A 24,361-nucleotide genomic window follows, 5' to 3' on the forward strand; every position below is an offset into this window, starting at 1 on the left:
GGGCATTCACCGCAAATTTCTAAGTCTCAATCCCGAAAGATGTCGCCTTATTATTTGGGCGCTTTCATTACAAGCAATTATTTGTAATGGTCTTCCGACCTTGGCCAGCTTCAACTTGCTAAGTATCCGCTGGGTTTTACGCGTAATTGTTCCAATCGCCCCTACTGCAATACCTATAACCGTAACCTCCTCAGTACCTCTGCCATTGTTCCCCTCAAGTTCTTGAGTCCAACTCCTATCAAGCTTGAGTGGCTCGTATTTAGCGATTTTTGCATCTTCGCATTGACTTAGGTGTCTTTCCGATTTCTCGTACGGACATGCCATATCGATGACAGTAATCACACCGCCATCTTTTACAACGATATCGGGCTTGTAACGCCTGCCGTTCCCAGAGAGACACATCCTCTCGCGCCACACCCGCCTGCTTGGCCCACCATTAAGTCTTAGCTCTTTGGCAAGTTTATCACAAAGCAAGTTGTGACGCTTTGAGTATGCATCCCGGCTGGTAGGACATCCAGCCAAGATGTGACCATCAGTTTCTGCTGTTAAACCACAGCACCGACATTTTTTAAGAGTCTGGTCGGCTTTGCCTCTTGACAGATTGATCTTTGTTGGAATCACACCTGCCATTGCCTTCCAAACTAGAATTTTGTTACCAGGTCTTATATTCTTTTCCATTAACCAATGCCGGTTCACCGAGGACTCTGCTATAGTCTTAAGGGCGCCTCCATTGGTCTGATTACCAATTTTGTTCACCCTCTTGACCTCACAGTATTTCCTGGCGGCATCCAGTTCTATGCCTGCTAATCCGGCCCTTTTTCACAAAACTCTATTTGACTGCACAATGCGGGCCCCGACAACTCGGACTACTCCGTCCGTCGACTTAGCCATTTTCTCCGCAGCTCTCATACGTTGTATGACAATTCCTGACACTACATCAGGAATTCCTAAGCCTTTGCTCGAATGCATCCATTCACTATTGCACCATGCGGGGAAGTGAATGATGGATTTCACCCATCCCCTCACAAATCGTGACCACTTACGGAGCTCACAGATTCCGCACCCGGACATCCGGAGAACATAGTTTGCTCGGGCACAAACTACCTCTTTCAGCACCTTCACTTTTTGATCAGGTTTGAGCTTACACTCATTTCCTGTTTAAAAAAATAATTATAAAATCAAAGTCTCTTTTAAACCCCTGGATGACCGTGGGACAAATAAAATCTCTAAAAACAAAAACTTTATGTTAAATATTTAAGGCATAAAACATATAAAAAAAAATAAACTACAAAAACTATAAAAACTTATTTGAAAAAACAAAAAAATACTCTAAAAAAATTTATTATGCAAAGTTGCTGGAAAAAACCAACGGCGACACTAAAAAAACGTGAAATATAATTAAACAAATAATTGGTAAAAATAAATGTGTAAAAAACAATCTCCCCAAAAGCTTTTAATTGACGGGGAAATGATTTATGATAAAAAAAAAAAGCTGAAAAACTAAACTCATTTTTTCTTGAAGTATTGGGCCGAATAAGCGAGTAAAATTTCGCCAAGTACCATAGAGTTTGAATCTTATATTAAACCGTGTAATACTAATACGGAAGAATCTAATTTAAATCTAAGCGAGATAAGGAATGCTTTTAATAGTCTTAAAAGTAATAAAAGTGCGGGCATTGACAAAGTTAGTGTAAATATTGTTAAGTCAGGTTTCGATATCATTGAACCGTCATTATTTCATATTTTTGACCTTTCATTAAAACTAGGTGTTGTGCCAAAAAAACTCAAAGTTGCCGTAATCACTCCAATTTTTAAATCTGGTGACGAAACTAATATTTACACTTAATAACTACAGACCTATTTCCGTCTTACCTTGCTTCTCAAAATTATTGGAGCGGATTATATGCAACAGACTTTATAATTGTTTGATGTTAAACAGTTTGCTGTACAGTAAACAATATGGGTTTAAAAAAAATAATTCAACTAACCATGCGGTAATCGAACTGATTAGTCATGTATCAGATGCATTCAATAATGACTATTTTACCGTAGGAGTTTTTATTGACCTGTCAAAAGCCTTTGACACTATTAAACATAAGATACTTGTAAAAAAAACTGGAACTCTATGGAGTAAGAAATAAAAACTTACTTTGGTTTCGAAGATTACCTAGCGAACAGGTCACAATGTATTATTTATAAAAAATTGAAAAAGAAAAACGCATTACATGTGGTGTGCCCCAAGGCTCAATCTTAGGACCATTATTATTTTTATTGTATATGAATGATTTGTACTTAACATCAAATATTTTAAATGTTATATTGTTTGCAGACGACTCCAATCTTTTTTATTCCAACAAAAACAAAAGAGTTCTCTGGAATATATTTAATGAAGAACTATTAAAAAGAAACAAGTGGTTTACAAGCTTTTGTTAAATGTAGAAAAAACTAACTTTTATTTTGTTCTCCAAACGTAATGAAGTAAACGTGATGATGTTCCTCTTAAATTACCTAATCTTTTAGTCAATAAAACATTTATTAAAAGGGAACCAATCGTTAATTTTTACGAGTAATACTAGATGAAAGTTTGTCATGGAAACCACATTTAAAATACATAGAAAATAAAATTTCAGTAAATATTTCCATATTATATAAAACTAAAACATATCTTAACACTGCTTCCTTGAAAAAAATATACTTTTCATTTATTCATAGTTTTATCTCTTACTATAATATTGTATGGGATAGTACTAATTATAGTAAACTAAAAAAAATTTATAGTAAGCAAAAACACGCATGCAGGATTGTATTTTGTGCACACAGAACTTTTTATTGCGAACCTCTTTTAAGGAAGCTTGGTGCCTTAAGTATCTATAAACTTAATATACACCAAGTTCCACAATTCAAGTTTAAAATAAAACAAGGGCTTTCTCCTATTGTATTTCAGTCTTACTTTAGTGATATCTTGCACAAGTATCCTACTAAATTTTCAACTAACAACATTATTGTACCAAAAAATAATTTAAAACTAAGTTCTTACGAAATCCAATACCATGGATCGTTTCTATGGAAACACTTTTCAAAATTTACTACAAAAAAAAGGAATATTCAAAACATCTCTTTGGAAAAATTCAGAAATTCAGGAAAGAATCTGAGTCTCTTATTACAAAATGACTTTGATTTAAAATATATCTTTTAAAATAAATACATAAATAATATAAATTATCTAAAAAAATAGTTATTGACACTATTTCTCTTTTGTTGCAGTTTTATTTTTATTTGATTTTTTTTGTTAAAAAACTTTAATAGTTTTATGTTGTTGTTAATCTTTGATATATTGCGTTATATTTCAACACTAATATTTATATTATATTAATATTTATATTGTAACTAACATGTGTAAAATTTTTATTATGTACTTAGCTACTTTTCTTTTTTGTATATAAACTGACGATTTTTTTCAATGTAAATGGGGCTCGATGATATGACAGTTTATGTCTTCTGCTTGCTCCAGCTTATTTATTAACACGATTTATTTCATGTAAATTTTAATATACGGCAAATAATAATAATATATATAACTATCAAAAGCTCCCGTTTAATTCTCATCTATAAAATATTTTATTTGTGTTAATATAATGTTATTAAAAAATAAGTGTTAAACAGAATCGCGCACTAAACAGAAAAATCTAAAATCTCGCACAGAGTTTATGCATTTATTTAATATCTCAACAACTCCTATTTAATATAGTGGAAAGTCGCTTATGATGGCACAGCGCCAATGATGGCATACCGGTCATATTTCCAGAAAATTGGTTTTGGTGAAAACGTGATAAGACTTAACTATACTTGCTATACATTAGTTTTAGTGAAAATCCCTTGTGCACAAAAAATGTTATTTTTATAATCATCAAAAATTGATTTTGTAATGTGCTGTTTTAGTTTTATTCCCTTCATAAATTTAACATTGTGATTTTATTATAAACTGGGCAAAAAGAGAATTTTCATGCATTTTATATCCAAGTTTTGAGCATTAAGTTGAATACTTACTATACTTTAATCTTTTAAACAAGACAGACACTGCTTGTTTTAATGAAAAAGATTTTTCCATGATAGCATACTGACAAATTGGGTGTGTTGCAATAATGACGAGTTAGGAAAATTTTTTTTTTTTTTTAAAGAAAACTTATTTTTAAGTAAAGTAAAAAGAAAACGATGCTCCAAAAGTTTCTTTTTCGGTCCAAAAAATGCATAAAATGCAATATATCCTATATGTTTGCGCAAAACTTTGCTGCTGCGTAGCGTGAAATGGCAAATTTGGATGGTTCTGAGTAATTTCTGGCTTTTTTGAGGAAAGTCTCTAAAGTTAAATCAAGTTACTCTTGATTTTAACCAGCTCCATCCTACCCTATGCCATCATAAAAGCAGTGGGTTGCCTATGATGGCATACTTGTGCTTTTTTTTAAAATAGAAATAACTTATAAAAAAAAAAATGATGTCACAAGGAATGCATCCATATCAAAACTTTTCTTATTGGTCTTCAGGATACTGAACAATGAAGCTTCAAAGTTAAGTATTCTATCATAGGCGCCTTTCCTCTGCTTTAAATGAAAAATAGCAGTTGTCAAATCTTTCTAAAGTAGCGTTTGGAAAACCGTTACATATTTTTTAACTATTGCAACATTAACACAAACAAAAGGTATATTTAAAAAAATACTTAAATTCAGCCTAAAATGTGATAAAAATATTTCTGCTATAATTTTTATTTTATTTATAATTTTTTATTTTATTTTAATGATTGTAATATTATGTATATTGTTTCAAGCACCAGTTCTAATTGTAAAAAGGATAAAAAAAAAATCACGTTGTAAAATCGAAACCAACATTAGGTTTAAAAACAATCTATTAAACTCTGACGTAAGATGCTCGCAATAGAAAAGATTAACACTTCGTCATAATACTTTTTAGTTTTCACATGATATAAAGCATAATATTGTTTAATTTCCAAATTATATGAAACATGTTATTATCAAAAATAAAAAAAGTTTATGTATAATAGGAGATATAAAAATAAATATTTTATAAAACAACGAACATGTGTTAACAAAAACTTTTTTGACGGCATATTTTAGGTCTCTCTCCTAAAAACCTTACAACAAGTTTGAAATAACTAGAAATGAAAACAGTTATTGACGTATAATAATCTTCATCTTCTTTGAGCCCCCCTGACTGTTTAATTCTTTATTGTATAAAGATCATTGTAATAAGAAAATTTTTTTTTTTTTTGTATATACAAAAGAGTGCTTGTTGACAAGATTTTACCGTCTTCTTCGTTTTACAGACATATTTTTTCTTTCTAGTATATATGTATGTTGATTATTTTTGTTAAACAGATAAATAAGTAAAATACAAATAAAAGAAAGTAATAAAATGGTAAGTAAACTCCCCACCATCAATCAACAGACCAGAATAATTTCTAATTCCATTACTGTTATAATAATATATTCTCAAACTCAATTCAAGATCTCAAACTTAAATAGTAACTTAATGCTTCTTTAAAGTCAAAATAAGTTAAATCAGATATTTCATACCATTCTCGTTTATTTTTCTCTGTCCAAAACTGCTTCAAAATTCTTATTTAGTAATTATAAATAAGTATTCAATTTGTAAAAAAAGGACTTGATACAGAATTATTATTGATATTTTCTGCTAACAATACAAAAAAAGGTTTCTAATTCAAAAAAAGTAAGAAAATTTTTAAAACAAAAACAAAAATTTTACGTAAAGTATTTTGAAAATTGAATTCAAACCAACTTATCTATTTATAAAAAATAAAAAAAATTAGTTTTGAAAAGTAGTCTCAAAAATAGTGCTTTTCAAATAAAAAAACTTCAAATATAAAAAATTTTTAATAAAAATATTATTGAAATAATTGGTAAAAGTAAAGTTAAATGTTTCAAAAAATTAAAAAGTGAAAATCTTCAACTAATTGAACTACTTTGTCAACAATTTTGCTTGTTTCTTGAAATACATTGAAATCTTGTATCAGATTTTAATGTCCAGATTGCTCATTTAAAAGTTACTTAAAGTCCTCTCACTGCTCCTTAAACATATATAAAAGTATAAAATTTATAAAAGAATGCAGCAGTACCCACAAATCAAAGTAAAAACAGTAAAAAAATATCAAAAACAAGCTTTGAGACAAATGTACAGCAAAGAAAAATTTACTTTTGCTCAATCTTTATTATTGGAACAAATGAAAGCACAAAATGTCTTTAAATAAATATTTACAAAAATATACTTTTTATGTCTAAATACAAAAAATATACTTTTTATGTATAAATACAAACTAGATGTGGTGCCATTGCATTTTTTACTACGTACGTATAATACATTAGTATTATATAACTCAAGAGTGAAGTTTGCCATGATACTTTCTCTGTTAAATCAATCATAATTTTCTTCCTTTAAAATATTCGACAATAAATTAATATAATAAATATTTGAGTATAGTCTAGCAGAGGCATTTTAATTTCTCAGATAATGAAGTATTAAAACGCCTCTGGTCTGGCACTTTGTTAGAAACATATTAAGTGAATTTTATCAAAAATAGGTAATGACGATAAAAAAGAAAGTGTTGAAATAAAAGATGATGATGACGATGGTAAACATAACAATACAATGATTTTATCAAGACTGTGTAAGAGGCGAATTACGTGAACGCGAATTGAAAATTCCGCAAAAAAATCTGGTCTTAAAATTTTTAGTTTCTTAAAAAACCGTGAACTCATTTTTTATGGATCTTAAAAATCAACATTTACTAATTTCATTATAACTCTCACAACTTAATTTTAAAATATAGAAAAAGGGCCTCCCCTTACCGGATTACGAGAGCTGTGAGGGTAGCTGTATCTAAAAAATTTCTTCAATTAAAACATTCCAACTTTTTCAGGTAATTATTTTTATAAATGTTATAGACTAAATAACGTCTTCAGGTAATTATTTTTAAATGCGTCACTCGTTTTTCTCACTTTTAGAATCCAACTCTTTCAGCAACAACTCACTTTAGTTTCCAAATGGTTATTCTACGACTGTTGCACACGGGTGACGGCGGGCCATGGTGGCTCAAAAAAAGGCATGGGCATTTTTTTGCGAACTCTACCTTGGCTGAAAATACGCGCCATGTAATGCTGAATCGGCTCAAATTTTTTTTCAACCTCTTTTTTTTTACGGGCCCTAAAACAAAGCAGGGTTAATTTAATGGAATGAAAAAATCGACACCAAAAAAAATATATTAAAAAAATATATGTATAATATTTTATAACGCTTATAATACAAAACACTGCCAGAATATTCCAGCGTGGTATTATTTGTTGTTGTCAGTGGTGGTTAGTTATTATAAATCTGCAAAAACTTTATAATGGTAGTAAAGAGTTGAAGAATAAATGTAACTCATTATTTCATAACTATGGCTTTTAGACTTTATTGGGTTTAATTTGCAAAATGACGTTCTCATTTACAATCATTTTGAGCAAATCAAGAAAGTTTAAAAACTTTGAAAATTAAAGATCTAAAATGTATTAATTTGAAAGCGTAGTAGATCAAGTGAACTAAATATTTAAAACTACGGCATTATCTTACCAAAAACTAAGGATAACCATTGTAAATTAGAGACTGTTTTGAATTGGCAAAAAGAATTAAACAACATAAGGATGCACATCTCACCGATTATCTGAGTAAATCGGCTTCGGAAGGTTTTAAAGAAAATATGAATAAAAATACTGATATTAAAAAAGGGCTACAAGAAATGGGTAAAAAAGATTGTGACTCACTTAAGAAAAAATTAAATACAGTTTACTACTTGGCAAACAAAGAACGTCCATTTTCTGATTTCCCTGACTTGCTAGAGCTAATTAAAAAAAACGGCGTTGATCTTGGTAATAGTTAATCAACTAATCGAGCTGCTGGTGTTTTTACAGATTACATCGGTGAAGTTGCTAAAGATTTTTTCATAGAGGATTTTATAAAGTCAAGATTTTATTCAATATTTAGTGATGGCAGTTGTGCTATTGTTACACTCGAACAGGAATTAGTAAATATGTTTTGTATTTGTTTGAGGGAAGTCCATGCGTTAAACTTTTGTCGGTTGAAAGCAATGACAATGGTAATGCCTGTGGTTTACAAATCTGTCTAAAGCAAGCATATGCTAGAATTGAAATAAATGATATGTCTAATTAAATCTTTGGGTTAAACGTAAAAGGAGCTAAAAAATTTTCATGGCTTTAAGTAAAACATTGTTTTAATCATCGTCTCTAGCTTGCATTAAAAGACGCTTTTGAAATATGTACTTACTAAAGTTACATTGTCTTTATGAACAATCGCAAAAACATTTACGAGAATAGAAAATTTTATCAGAAGCTTAGGAAAAATCTCTAAACCAGCAAAATCATACGGTACTTGTTGACAGGATCATAAGTGGAATGCAATGAAAATAGCTTTACATAATTATGGTGCATATTTCTTATATAAAGTCTCTTAGCTAAACAGATTCTCAGCCGTCGAAAAAAGCCGAACTAAAGGGATTTTTAAAAATTCATCTCTTGTTGTACATTTGACCGTTTATCCAGATGTTCTTGCACCATTGAAACGCTTGAGTGTTGACTTCCAGCAAGATATACATGATCCTGTGAAAACTGTCCGCAGGGTGCAGCAATTTAATTGGACAATAAAAAAACTTAAAGATCTTATTAATAATTCGTTAGGCATTACTTCAACAAAGCAAACTATTTTAACAAACTGCAAAAAATTAATTGAAAGTATTGTCTAAAAAGATGGCAATTTTATTTACCAAAACATTCCTTGAGAAAATTTTAATAAAACTAATGCATCGGTGCAACACATTTATACTGATATAATGAATAGTTTAACAACTAGTATGGATTTACGTTTCAAAGATATTAAGGTATCTCCTTTATTCTGTTAATTAATTTTTCTTTTTGACATTTCTTTTTGGCCAATGAACACTGTAATTACATTTGGTGATAAATAAATAGCAGATGTGGTTTTACATTTATAGACATTTTAAAGAACTGGGGGGGGGGGGTGTAAAAATTATGAAATTTTTATTGAGTGGATTGTTTTAAAAAGTTATATATTTCCAATGTTAAAAAATTCGTTAGGTGAAGACTATTTGAAAACGTGGAAAAAAATATTTACATCAGACATAGTTATTGCTGAATGCAAAAATGTGTTATTTGACGTATTTGAGTTGCTTTTACTTTGTCCATTTACAAATGCTCAAGTATAACGTATGATTTCCAGTATTACCAGAGTAAATCGGATTGAAGAAACAAACTATCACGTGATCCTCTTGAATCTCTTTTACGAACAAGCGAAGAAACTATTAAAATACTTTTACAAATATATAAATATAGCAGACTAACAATATAAACTAGGTTTTCGAAAGAAGATCACAAGGATCTTGTCATCGGGACCTTATAAAATATAATAAAATATATAGTTTTTTACATCTTTTTTAATATTTTTTTATTTACAATAATTGTGAAGTGCAAGGTATTATGAAGAATTCATATAAATTAATCTTTTTCACGAGTTAAACTATAAATAATATAAACTAGCAAAATATTGTAAACAATATAAAATACAAAACGTGAGAAAAAATTTAAAAAAAGCTCACAAGTTAAGTTAAAATAACAAGAAATTATATTTTTTCAAGTGAAAAGTAATATTGTAAAATGTTATTTTGAAAAAGAATAAAATTTTTTGCTTTGTTTTTAAAAAGATGAAGAGAATTAGTTAGATCAAAATCAAAATTTGGCAGAACAAGTTTATTCCACAGGTGTGGCGCACGATAGGCAAGATAGAATTGATTAAAATTTGTTTGACAATAAGGTTTTTTTAAAAAATTTATATTTCTAAGTTCGTATTTCTTGGTTGGTTTTAAATTGAAGAAATCTTTAAAGACTGGAGGAGATTGTTTTTCCACATATAAACAAAACATAAAATTTTCAAGACGTTGAGTTCATATATTTTTAAAATTCTCATTTCAATAAAGTAAAGTTTACAATGAGAAAAACGATCAGCAAAGTTAATTATGCGAATTGCCCGTTTCTGACAGCGGTAAAGACGTTGTAGTTTACTTTTTTTAGTACTTCCTCAAGCAATATTTGCATAGTTTAAGTAAAAATGAATAAATGAGAAATAGAGTTGTCTTAAATTTATCTTATCGTTGAGTTATCCATTTTAAAACCAAACTGATTAGCGTATAGTAAGTTATTTTTGTTAATATGTTTGTATACTCTGTTACACATAATTCTTTCTAAAACTTTCGAAAATATAGAAAACACAGAGGTGGGGCGATAGTTTGTTATTTTAGATTGATCGCCCTCTTTATAAATAGAAGTCACTTTAGCAATTTTTAATTGCTCTGGAAAAATTCCTTGTTTAATTGATGCGTTAAAAACTTTAAAGAGAACATCTTTTAATTGCTCGAAACAATCTATAATCATGTTTCCGTTTATTTCATCTGATCCACATGATTTATTCTTTTTAATAGATTTGAATGCCCTTTCAAGTTCTTCAGTTGATAAATCAGAGGACAACTCATCAGAGCATAAGCACTTATCCAATGGTAATAAGAAGTCACTAAATAAGACTTTGGTATTTGGGATCTTATTGATTGTTTAGGACCTATTTCAGTGAAAAATTTATTAAATTCATGTGATATTGCGTTTGGTTCAAATATAACAGTGTTATCAATTTTAATTATTTGTGGTAGAAAACCTAAGCATGATTTTTTTTTTCCAGTAATTTCCTTCATTATTTCCCGAATGCGCTTTGTGCCATTTTTAAATTTGTTAATTAATTCTGATTAATAATTTTTTTTAAGTTTTTACGAATTTTCCCAAACAAATATTTATAATTTTTGTAAATTTTTTCGTTTGCAATTGTTTTTGTTTTAAGAAAAGTTATATACAACTTTTGTTTGATTTTCGATGATTTTTTTAATCCCTTGGTAATTCAAGGAGAGTTTAAACTCTTAGGCTTTGCAATTATTTCGACAAAGGAAAGTTAGCGTCATATACCAAATAAAAAGTTTTGAAAAAAGTTTCATATATGTCATTTGCATTATCATTAATGTTTATATTACTCCAATTTAGTAAAGATAGCTGGTCTTTGAATAAGTTAAAGTTATTCTGATTAAAAATTCGTTTCTTTATTACTTTTTTTTTGTCAATTTTTTTTTCAGTAAAGGTGTTAATTGTAACGAAAATGGGGAAATGGTCTGTTATATCAGTTTTAAAAATACCTTTTTGCAAACCGTTATTAAAAATATCTGTTGAAATAATGTTATCAATTAGAGTCGGTGAGTTTTTTGTTACTCTAGTAGGTCGATTGATGAGGGGGATTGATCCTGTTTCAAAAATTGCGTCATAAAAACAATATACTTTGTAGTCATTATTATAAACAAAACAAATCATATTAAAGTCCCCAAGTAAAATATTTTTTTCTTTTCCGCGTCGTCTTTTTTAATTATTTGTTGTAAAAACATGTTTAGGTTTTCGCTCACGCCACCAGGTGGCCGGTAACAACAGCTAATCAATAGGTTTTTTGTTTTTTTTGTTTTTTTGTTTTCAATTTCAATTGTTAAAACTTCTTTATCGCAGTCAGAAACGCTCAACTCGCTTCTAAGTAAATAAGCCTTAGTGCAGTGGTGTACGACTTGCTCGATTTCTTGTAATTCCGCGAACGGGGATTCTGGGATGTCTAGTACAGCCAGATTTGTAAACAATAATACGTATGTATAAACGTTTTGACAGAATAATGCCTTTGTAAAGATGGTTTGACTTATTTTTAAAAATAAAGCTTTAATAAGATGTAGTAACAATCTTTTTGTTACTTTTAAACTAAATGATTTATTTTGAAAACGCTGGAATATGTTAGTTTAAAGCTTTTTATAGCAACTAAAGCTTGTATTTTTGTTATATTTTGAGCAATAAAAAATAACATTCAATTTTATTTTTAATGTTCAAAGTATAACAAAAATACAAACATTAAATGACATAAATTAGATGCCATGCTAATTTATAATTATATATTACAGCTTTTTCAAAATGTTATATTGCTACACTGTTTACAAACTATGTAAAAATAATTGTAACAATCATTTAAACAATGTAACATTATTACAAATGTTTAACGAAGTAAACGTATTAGTTATATGAATTATTTTTTTCAATATATGTACGTTTCAATTCTTAACTACCCTCTGCAGTATGCTAGAAGGTTTATAATATAACTGTATGGTAGACAGCAATCAGGGTTTCATCTAAACATAAAAAAAAAATTTTAACAGCCCTACAATGAGACTATACTATAGTTTTGTAAATGTTTCAATATTTAGACATTTTATTTAGTAGCCTAAAATTATACAACTGCTGTATGAATTGTTTATTGAGCTCTGTTAGTATAAAACAACTCAAACGTTCCTTCTAGTTTTGATATGTTTTCAATATTGTTTTTTTTATACTTTTATATATATTTTTGTTATTTTTGTTTTCCTAATCTTATATATAATATAAAAAACTTTAAGGATATTAGAATTTATAATTTCAATTCAGTACATTATAAATAAATACACATTTTTTAACTAAATATAATCTTTTACTATTTATGAGTAATACGAGCCATTTTTTTAGAGCATTTTTTATAACGTGGAGCTATATCACGATTGTAAAATTTAATGAAGTAATAAATTCGAATATCAACAAAATAGTGTATCAGTTTTCTCTCCAAATGTGATCCATGTTTTGGATGAAGGTTGTATAAAAAAACGAAATGCAGTCTTTCTTGATAGCTTTAATGATAGTTCCTGCTATATTTTTGCATACAATTATTTTATTAATGTTCTTAGTGAAAATGGCTTAAATTACTCTCACAACCTCACGTAAACAAGAACTTGGTTCTACTGAATGATTTATTGTGTTATATTTCTTAGCATAAACAAATTCATCAAAATTACCACAGATTTCAGCAGATGGTTGAGATAAAGTATTTTTACATAATTGACATAAAGAAACTTTTTTAATTAGCCAACCAGTAAGAGAACATAAACCCTGTTCTACAGTTTCAGAACATATTTTTAATTTCAAATCCTTTATTAGTATCAAAGGTTTTACAATGCCTACGTGAGTTAACTTTGTTTCATTAAATAATGAGTTATTCGCTACATTAATTTGTACATTTACTAAATTAAGACATGATTCTAATGATATTGCTGAAGTGAAATCAGATTCTGAAAGACAATTTGTATTAGACTTTGTTTGTTCAACAGAAGTAAGTAGTAAAACATTTTGGTATGAAGATTTAAATTGTTTGGCTGTTGGCCTGTCATTCCAACCACCTTTACTACGTATAATCGAAAAAAAGTTCTCTAAACAGTCCTGATTGAAATGTTGTGTGCAAACAAAATGAAAACCTTCACCAAGCAACTCTCTGGACAATGTCATAATGTTGTTTATTGTTGTTATAAGTCCCCAGTGACTGGAAATACTAATCTGACTTCTAGCATTTTCATAATGCCATGTAGAAATCCAATTTTTAATATCTTCCAAGGTTTTCATAGTCTCTCCTTCAGTTAATGCACACCTAGCTGGTTTATCTGCTTTTAATTTTCTAGAGTTCATTATATCAAAAAGAGTGTCAATTTTTTTAATGAATTCACATGTTGCCAAAGCATCAGGTGGTAAAAGCTTTGCGATTATACATAGGGACATAGCTGCTGAAACTTGGTGACTGAAAACTTGTGTTGCCAATTTTACTCTCATAGATAGTAAAGATCCAGGTTCAAGGTGGCTGTCTGTCAACTTTGGAGCAAGTCGAACTGTATTTTGCTTGTCTATATTGTAAAAAGACTGCAAGTATTTCCATGATACAATTTTTCCATTTGTAGAAATATCATGTCTACTTAATTTATTTCGAAGACTTTTTATCAAGTGTGGAGGGTCAAATATTACGTATACATTTGTTTGAATTGTGGAAGGCAATATATACGGTCTTGTTTTAAGGAACCCTAGTAACTTCAAAGCTGAAATATTTGAAGTACTTTGGTCACAAACGACAGCTCGTACATGTAGTCCAATTGAAGTCAGTTTGTCAATAGCTTCTAATATTATTTGTGATAATTTAACTGATTGAACTGAGTTGTTGCTATAAAAGTATGCAATTGGCTGTTTCCACTTTGTTGCAATACCCCGAACCATTACAACTAAAACATGATTTAATGGTTTCCCATTTTCATCAATACCAATAATGTGGTCAAGATCTCTTTCATAGTCTATATGCTGCTTGAGAGACATCTCGTCAAATAAAAGACAACAGTTGCGTTCATTGACATTCATATAATTGACTCGCATTTTGAGTAAAGCAAAAACCTTTGCAGAAAATCCAGGCTGTAGGTTTCCAAACGCTTTTGACAAAAAAACAAGAAGAGTTGTCTTACTTGGCAAAGTAAAAAATTGCCTCAAAATACGAAATGCCTGTGGACTATGATACAAGATGCGTAGAGAAACTAGTTTGTCATGTGTTGTCCACCTTTTTCCATGCTTTGTTCGCTTGTTCATTCTAAGTTGACTCTCAAAAAATTTAATCTGGTTTTCAGAAAGGTATTTCTTTGCAAGATCACAAATATGTTCAATAGATCCAATTGCATTTTTTATTATGTGTTTTTAAAAATAATAGTTTTTTGTTTAAACGATAATTTTTAACACGATTTAAGTTGATTACTTTTTGAAAATTCAACATCTGTTTTTTAGCTTTATCATTTAATTTTAATTCTTCTGAGTTGGTAGTGTTTGTACTAGAAAAAACTGGTAACTTTACAGACTGCTCACTTGAAATTGATTTAGTTTTTTTGTGTGACTGAAGAAATCTTTCTGAAGGTGCTTTTCTTTTAATAGAAATTTTGTGAGGAGGATTTGGTACATCAAAAAGGGTTGGAATTGCTGTTAAAATTGCTCTTTTGCCTCCAATATTTGTTGGGTAATATTGTGTTGGTTCAAAATGTTCACTGCATAGAGCATATGATTTATTTAGTTCTAATGAAGTTTTCTTGTCGAGATCTTGGCGACGGCAATTGATAACCCACTGCTTACATCTGAAATAAAAAATTATGCATACATATATTTATATAATATAATGAGTATATATATCATATATATACTAATTACATATATATATATATATATATATATATATATATATATATATATATATATATATATATATATATATATATATATATATATATATATATACATATATATATATATATATATATATATATATATATATATATATATATATATATATATATATATATATATATATATATATATATATATATATATATATATATATATTAATAATAAAATAGATGCTAACCTATTTTTTTCGCCGAGTCGTACCCCACTGCCTTAGTGTTTCATGTGCGTAAATTAAAATTCTACCTTCTCGTTTGTTTGTTTGTCTCTCTAAAGAAATTATGTTAAAGTGCGGGATTTGAAAGGCGCTATTTAGATCTTTTAAAGTTAAGTTTCTGTTAGGCATATTATATTAAAAAGATTTTTTGTTTCTTCTAATAGATTTAAAAGTTTTTCAAAGTTACGATTTAAACTTCTTATGTTGAGGTGGAGAACTCTAATTTGATTAGAATTTTTGTCAATAACATTCTTAAAAAGAAACCCTTCTAATTCGCTTGGAAAAAGATATGAACAATCTGAAAAATTCTCAGAATAAAAATTACTGTCATTAAATTAAAGTCATTAAAAATAAAATACATCCGTATTTTTTTGTTTTTCTTTTTTTTTCTTTTATTTCTTCACTATAACTATTACAATAAAATAATTGAAAGAAAATCCATATAAATAAAAAATTACAAATTTTGTGGCATATAAAATAAGAACGCGGAGACTTGCAGAAGATCAGATGATCTTGTCGTCAAAAACCGCTTACAATCGTTACGTGTTAAAACAATTTTATGTGTTAAAATGTTTATAATAAATAAGGCAGTCAAATAAAGTTTATAAAACAAGAGTTGGAAGTAAAAATTAACGTTTTATTTAAATACTTAAAATACAATAGGTATAGAATGTATAAATTAACATGATACACAAAAATTGATAAAACAAAATTTGAATATACAAGTATATAGTCAAATAAATATTTTTTATATAAGAATTCGTAAAAACATTATAAATAAATCAAAACAACTAAATTTAAAAATATATAAGTATGTTTTCAATAAAGAGAATGATATTTTGTAATTTCATTTTAAATGCAAAAAAGTTCCAGTCGTGAGTAAAATTAAAATGTTTCGGAACAAATTTTTTTTTTTTCAAAAAAAAAATTTTTAAAATATAACATTTACTTTGGCACAACGACATTAAATGCTCAAGTGCGTTATGAATTTTGGACAAAGCCCATACTATAAGGGTTCAGAATTTTTAAGCTGTCAAAAAATATTATCTATAGATTCATTTCCATTTGAACTTATTGATGCCATAAAGAAAAAATTTAGTAATACCCATCAAGTAATTCAATATGAGCAGTTTATATCTACCGCAAAACTTAGAATTAATGGACAGATCTTTAATACAAGTTCAAGTATTACTTGTCAAATAAAAGGTTGCGATGACATGCCTTTATTCGGAAAAGTTGAATATATATTATTGTTTCAAGGAACTTGGATTATTGGCTGTGTGTTGCAAATAGTAAAACAATATATAGAGTTTGCGGATTTTTACAATGTAGAGCAGTCCAACAATTGGATTGTGGTTATACCTGGTGAACATGCCAATCATCCGTCAATGGGTTCCTATTTTGTTAATAATCAAGAAGGCATTTTATTTCGTCATCGTGTTTGCATAAAGAATGAATAAGAAAATTAAAACATTTATAACTTATTAAAATTTAGTTTTCACAAATATTTATACTTTTAGTTTTATATATGTTACTTGGGTGGGTGTCTGCCAGAAAAGGAAAAGTCTAGTAATTCAGATTTCTGCAAAAAAAAAAAAAGAAAGAATCATGCAGCAATCTTGGAAATTAGGTAATTAAAAAAAAATCAGGGTAATTTACCTTAAAATATTGGCAGACACCCTTATAAACTTATTTGCAGTTTTGAATTTAGACTTGTATTTAATTAGTTTGATGATATTACTCTTTTGGTATTTTCTGTTTTTTAATTTACTATTTATAATTTACTAGTTTAACCTAGTTTTACGAAGAGCTTGCGGGAAAAAAATTATTATAAATGTTTTATTATTTAATAGAGTGTTAAAGTTTTTCATCACTCAACAAAGTGATCAAAAGTTAAATAGAGCAGTCGGTCCTGACAATATCAATGGAAACATTGTCATTGATTTATATGATATCATTAAAAATATCCTTTTTAAAATATTTAAATGTTCAATTCAACAAGGAATTTTTCCTGATGAATTAAAAATAGCTAGAGTTTCACCAATATTTAAAGGTGGAGACTTACTTAATGTTAGTAATTACCGTCCAATATCTGTTCTCTCTGTTTTCTCAAAGATTATAGAGAGAATTCTTTATAATAAAATTTTTAATCATCTTTCTCAAAATAATATCCTATACAAAAATCAATATGGGTTTAAAAAAAATAACTCCACTGAACACGCTATACTCCAAATAACACAATATATTACTGAATCATTTAAAAGTTCCAAATTTACTTTAGGCATTTTTATTGACTTGTCTAAAGCCTTTGATACAATAGATCATAAAATTCTTTTTAAAAAACTTAAATATTATGGAATCTCTGGCAATGTTTTGAAGCTTTTAAAAAGTTATTTAAGTAATAGAAAGCAATTTGTTCACTATGACGTATCATCGAAATCAAACTTGTTAGATGTAACATGCGGAGTTCCTCAAGGGTCTGTCCTAGGACCTCTCCTATTTCTCATTTACATAAACGATCTTTATGAAGCATCTAATTTAATGACAATTATGTTTGCTGACGACACGAATTTTTTTCTATCTCATAGTAACATAATTACCCTATTTTAAAGTATGAACATAGAATTAATTAAAATTTCAGAATGGTTTAAATTAAATAAGCTTTCTCTTAACATTGAAAAAACAAAATGGTCTCTTTTTCATCCAAACTACAAAAAACATCTTCTACCAAGTGAATTGCCTGCTCTTTTTATAGATGACATTCAAATTAAAAGAGTAACGGCTACAAATTTTTTAGGGGTTTTTATTGATGAAAATCTGACATGGAAAAAACACATTGAAAACTTATCCTCTAAAATTTCCAAAAGTACAGGAATACTATTTAAAATAAGAAGCATGCTAAATAAACATACTTTAATTCAGCTTTACCACTCTTTTATTCATTGCCATCTAAACTATGCTAATGCGGCTTGGGGTAGTGTAAGTAAAACTAAATTAGAACCACTTTATCGCCAACAGAAACATGTTGCACGACTTATTAATTTTAAACATCGATTTTATCATGCTAAGCCTCTTTTAAACGAAATGAATATTCTTAATATATATCAACTTAATATTTTTAATGTATTGTGTTTTATGTTTAAATGTAAGTCTCGCACATCTCCAATTTCTTTTCACAATTTATATTCTTTAAAAGTTAAAAATAAATACAACTTGCGTAATGAAAGTTTTATTCTTCAAACAGTTTTCAAAACTAATTTTAGTAAATTTTGTATTTCATTTAAAGGAGCATTTTTATGGAACAAAATAGTGTTAAAACTTTTTGATTTCTCTCATAAATGGAACTTTTTCTTATTTAAAAGAAAATTGAAAGAAATTCTTTTCTCAGTTGAAAACATTCTGAAATATTTTTAAGTTTGTTTTGTTTTTTATTAATACTCTTAGGAAATATTTTATCGTAATTTATATATACGAAATCTTTTATCTTAACATATATATATATATATACATATATATATATATATATATATATATATATATATATATATATATATATATATATATATATATATATATATATATATATAAATATATATATATATATATATATATATATATATATATATATATATATATATATATATATATATACGTATATATGTATGTGTATTTGTGCGTATTATTTGTATGTGTATATATATATATTGATGTGTAAGTATATTTATTTTCATGTTTGTATGTTTAAATATGTATAAATAATTATATTTGTATTTATGTGTGAATATTTGTCTATGAATTATTAAAGGATTATTTATTATTTAAAGTCTGTTTAGGCGGTTCTCGATGACAAGATCTTATGATCTTCTGCGAGTATCCGCGTTCTTGTTGTAACGTTAACAAAATTGTAATTCTGACTATACGTATTTTATTCATTCTTATATTGTAAAACTTATTTTGAATAAATATAAAGAACAAAATTAAAAAAAAAAAAAAAAATTTGTTCCAATCAAGCAATTATTTTGTATTTTGAAGATGTGCATATAGCAATCTATCTCGATGGTTTAGTTATTTGTAACGTTTAATCCATCGATGAAGCATTAAAAGTCTTGTAAGCATCTTATCGGGTTTTTGAAATAGCCTTCGAACCGCGACTGCAAAAAACATTGACACTTTTAGCCAACTATTAGGTAAGTATGGGTATTAAGGCCCACCTAAAAAAATGAAAATGTAAAGAAATGCTGATTTTTTTTTGCTGCCAGTGATAAAACCAGATAACTCTAATATTTTAATGTCGAAAAAAAGTTTCACAATTTATTTTTTCCCTAAGTTTGGATTAGTGGGCCCTATTACCCGCCGGGCCTTAATACCCACACTTACCATATTTGTGGACTTAGTGAGTTCCGTGTCAGTCCACCGGTTCAGCGATTGCTGAACAAGTTGTTGTAAACTAATCATAATAATCAAAATATTTTTTTTAAATGTGTTGTTTTTACTGTCGTTGCAAATTTTTAAATCTTAACAAAAGCAAAAAAAAAAATATGCAAAAAAATATAAATAAAAATAAGCCTGCCTTTAAGGGTGGAAAAAAATACTTTATATATAGGGCTATAATAAAATATCTTAGTAATATTCTACCTTAAAGGGTAGGATATATACTTTACCTTTGAAGGTAAGCGAAATGGTAGATAAATATACCTTTTAAAAGTAAAATTTTCTACCTTGCTTAAGGTAGTTAGTTATACCTTGAGGTTTTTTTTTCTACCATAAACAAACGTAGACTAAAATACCTTATTATATAGGGTATATTTTTCTACCTAAAAGGGTAGGATTGTGATATACCTTCAAAGGTAGAAATTCCTACCTTTTTTTTTAGTGAGCTCGAAAAGAAATATAAAACTTGCCTCAATTGGTTTTGAAAACTGGTTGAAGAAGGAAATTATCATTTCTTAAATTATATATATATATATATTTTTTTTAAGGAATATAAATTGTGAAAAGAAATCGGAGCTGTACGAGTTTTACATTTAAACGTAAAACACAGTACATTAAAAATATTTAGTTGAAATATGTTTAAAATATTCATTTCAATTAAAAGAGGCTAAGCATGTGAAAAACGGTCTTTAAAATTAAGACGTGCAGCATGTTTCTGTTGGTAATGAAGAGGTTCTAATTTACTTTTATTAACACTATCCCTAGTCGCATTTGCATAGTTTATGTGGCAATGAATAAATGAGTGGTATAGTTGAGTTAAAATATGTTTATTTAACAAGCTTCTTGCTTTATATAATATATCTATACTTTTCAAAATTTTGCAGGCAATGTTTTCGATATGTTTTTTCCAAGTGAGATTTTCATCAATTGAAACTCCTAAAAAAGTTTGTGCATGTTGCTCTCTTAATTAGAACGCCATCAATAAAAAGAGGAGGAAGCTCGATTGGAAGTAGACGTTTTTTAGAGTTTGAATGAAAAAGAGACTATTTTGTTTTTTCAATATTCAGAGAAAGTTTGTTTGATTTAAACCATTGAGAAACTTTCATTAATTCATTGTCCATACAAGAAAATAGTGTCGTTATGTCGCTGAGATAAAAAAAAATTTGTGTCATCAACATTTATAACTGTCATCATCATAACTGGATCCTTGACGAACTCCACATATTATATCTAATAATTGAGATTGCGATGATAGGTCAAAATGAACAAATTGTTTTCTACTGTGTAAATAACTTTTTATTAGCTTGAGAAAATTTCCTGTGATTCCATAATATTTTAGTTTTTTGAAAAGGATTTTATGGTCAATCATATCAAACGCTTTTGATAAGTCAACAAAAATGCCTAAAGTAAATTTGGACTTTTCAAATGAATCTGTAAAATATTGAGTTATTTTTAGTATAGCGTGCTCAGTAGAGTTATTTTTCTTAAATTATAGATATTGATTTTTATATAATATATTATTTTGAGACAGATGTTGGAAAATTTTGTTATGAAGAATTCTCTCTAAAATTTTAGAAAAAACAGAAAAAACAGAGAAAGGACGGTATTACTGACATTCAACAACTCTCCTCCTTTAATTATTGGTGTAACTTTTGCTATTTTCAACTAATCAGGAAATATTCCTTGATCGGTTGAACATTTAAATACTTTATATAGAACGTTTTTTATGGTTTCATATCAGTTAATAACCACGTTTCCGCTAATATCATCATAACCTATCGCTTTGTTTGACTTGAGCATTTTAAATGCTTTATCAAACTCATCAAAAGATAATTCAAAAGAATCTAGACAAGACACTAAAGGAAAATTTATATTATTAATTTTTTTTGTTTCGGTTTGAATATTTTTAGCTAAATTTTTTTTAACTGAAATAAAAAATATGTTCATTTTATGAGCTATCATTCTCGGATCATAAAAGATTTCATCATTAATTTTGATGGCATTTGGTAAAGAGTCTGTTTTAGATTTCTTACTGCCTGTTATTTCTCTTAAAAGTTCCCGTGTGTGTTTTGAATTTTGTTTATGTTTTTCTAATAAATTTATGTAATAATTTTTTTTTTAACATTTTTCTTTGGACTTCAAATTTTTTAACATAAGTCTTGTAAATTGTTTTATTTTTGAATGATTTTGTTTTTAAATATTTGATATACAATTTTTGCTTGATTTTAGAACATTTTTTGAAATCTTTCGTAATCCATAGCGACGTTTTATCTTTTTTTTTTTAATATTTTATATTTCGGAAAATTAATATAATATACTTCAAAAAATGTTTTTAAAAACGAATTATAGACTAAATTAGCGTCATCAGAATCATTAATGTGATTCCAATGAAGTAAAGATAATTGTTCCTTGAATGCAATACAATTTGTTTCTGTGAAAAATTGTTTAATAAGAAGTTTATTTTAATGGAGCAGTTTTAAGTTTTCTACATTTATAGAAAAAAAAAATTGGAAAGTGATCTGAGACATCACTTTTAATTATGCCTTTTTTTATAGATAAGTTAAAAATATCTATAGTAATTTATATTGAGTAATAATGAGGCTGATGATTATGTAATTCTAGTAGGTTTTTTTATTAACGGTATTGCTCCATTTTCAAAAATATCATTATAAAATTTTTTAATGTTGTTGTTAGCGTGGTAATCATAGCAATTTAAATTAAAATTACTAAATATGTAGTTGAATTTCTTTTCATGTATACCTTTTTTAATTATATCATTTTGCAGAAAGTCATTAAAATTTTTAATTACGCCAGATGGTGGGCGATAACAACAACTTTAAATTATATTTTTAGAATTTTGTGTTATAATTTCAAAAGTCAAAACCTGTTTATCGCCATCAGAAACACTTAAATCAGGCCTATTAATGAACCGCAAGGATTCATTAATGTAAAAAGAACACCACCACCTTGCTTTTTAGTTTTACGCGCTTAAGAAATTATATTAAAACCTGGAAGGTGGAGATTTAAACTTTTTACATCTTTAAAGCTAGACCAAGTCTCTATGATGCATATAATGCTAAAAAATATAAAGTATTTATTGTAAGTTAATATAAAAACTTTTAAGTTTTTTTTTTAAGCTTCTGATATTAAAATAAATAACATTAAAAAAATCCCGCCGGATCAAATCTTTCATATCATTTATATAAAATTATGAACAGTTTTGAAGAGCACCTGCTTCGCTAAAATAATTTAAGTCAGGATCGGAATCATTATCAAGCATAAAATCATTAGTTTAAAAAAATATAAATGAACTTGACTCAAAATTAATTATTTGGTTTGAATTCATTTTCAGATTTTAATAATTAAAAAAAAATGAAAATAATAAAAATAAAATATGCTTTAAAATCGCGTGTGATTAAAGCTTAAAGGCATTACAAAAAATTTTTTTGTTCATGCATTTTTTTTTTTTTTTTTTAATTTTTATTATTTAGGTGTTCCAAGAAGACCTCACGGTCTTGTCACAGAGCACCGCGGAAGTGCATTTAACGGTGTGCCATGCTAGACAAGAATAAAATGAGGATAGAAAACTAGGAAAGAATAATTTCAGAATAGAATGTTTGATGATAGAAATAAAGAAACCTTACTAGAAAAGAATTTTTACAAAAGAATATTTTTTGGCAGATATTTTGAAAAGAAACTTGATATACTTTCTAAGTAAGAATATTTTTTAATAAACGTAAACAACTTGCTTGGAAAGAATTTTATTTAATAAATGCCAAAAACTTGCTTGGAAAGAATTTTATTTAATAAATCTAAAAAACTTGCTACGACAAAATTTTATTTCATTAATCCAAAAAAATTTACGCGACGGAATATTTTAGGCGGAATATTTTAGGCGGATGGAATAATCTACGATTATAGTAGATTATTCCAATGTTTTTTTTTTTTTTTTTTTTTTAATTTAAATCGTGTGCGGAGTGTTGCTACATCAACTATCTTATAGCCTGACTCGGAGTGCTGCTACATCGACTGACAAATAGCCTGACTCGCAATGGAGTGCTGCTACATCGACTGAAAAATAGCCTGACTCGCAATGGAGTGCTGCTACATCGACTTTCTTACAGCCTGACTCGCAAGGGAGTGTTGCTACATAGACTTAGGGTTTTGTTGGGGCAGGCACTCTGTCAAGTAATAATATATATATATATATATATATATATATATATATATATATATATATATATATATATATATATATATATATATATATATATATATATATATATATATACGGATGGAATAATCTACTATAATCGCAGATTATTTCATCCGCATGAAATATTCCGTCCTTATGCGTAAAAATCAAAACAACTAATTTAGGAACAAATCTAACGGCTATATTTCTTTGCTAGCACGTTTTTAAAATTTCTTTTCT

This window comes from Hydra vulgaris, chromosome 01, assembly GCF_038396675.1.
Source record: "Hydra vulgaris chromosome 01, alternate assembly HydraT2T_AEP".
Lineage (NCBI taxonomy): Eukaryota > Metazoa > Cnidaria > Hydrozoa > Anthoathecata > Hydridae > Hydra > Hydra vulgaris.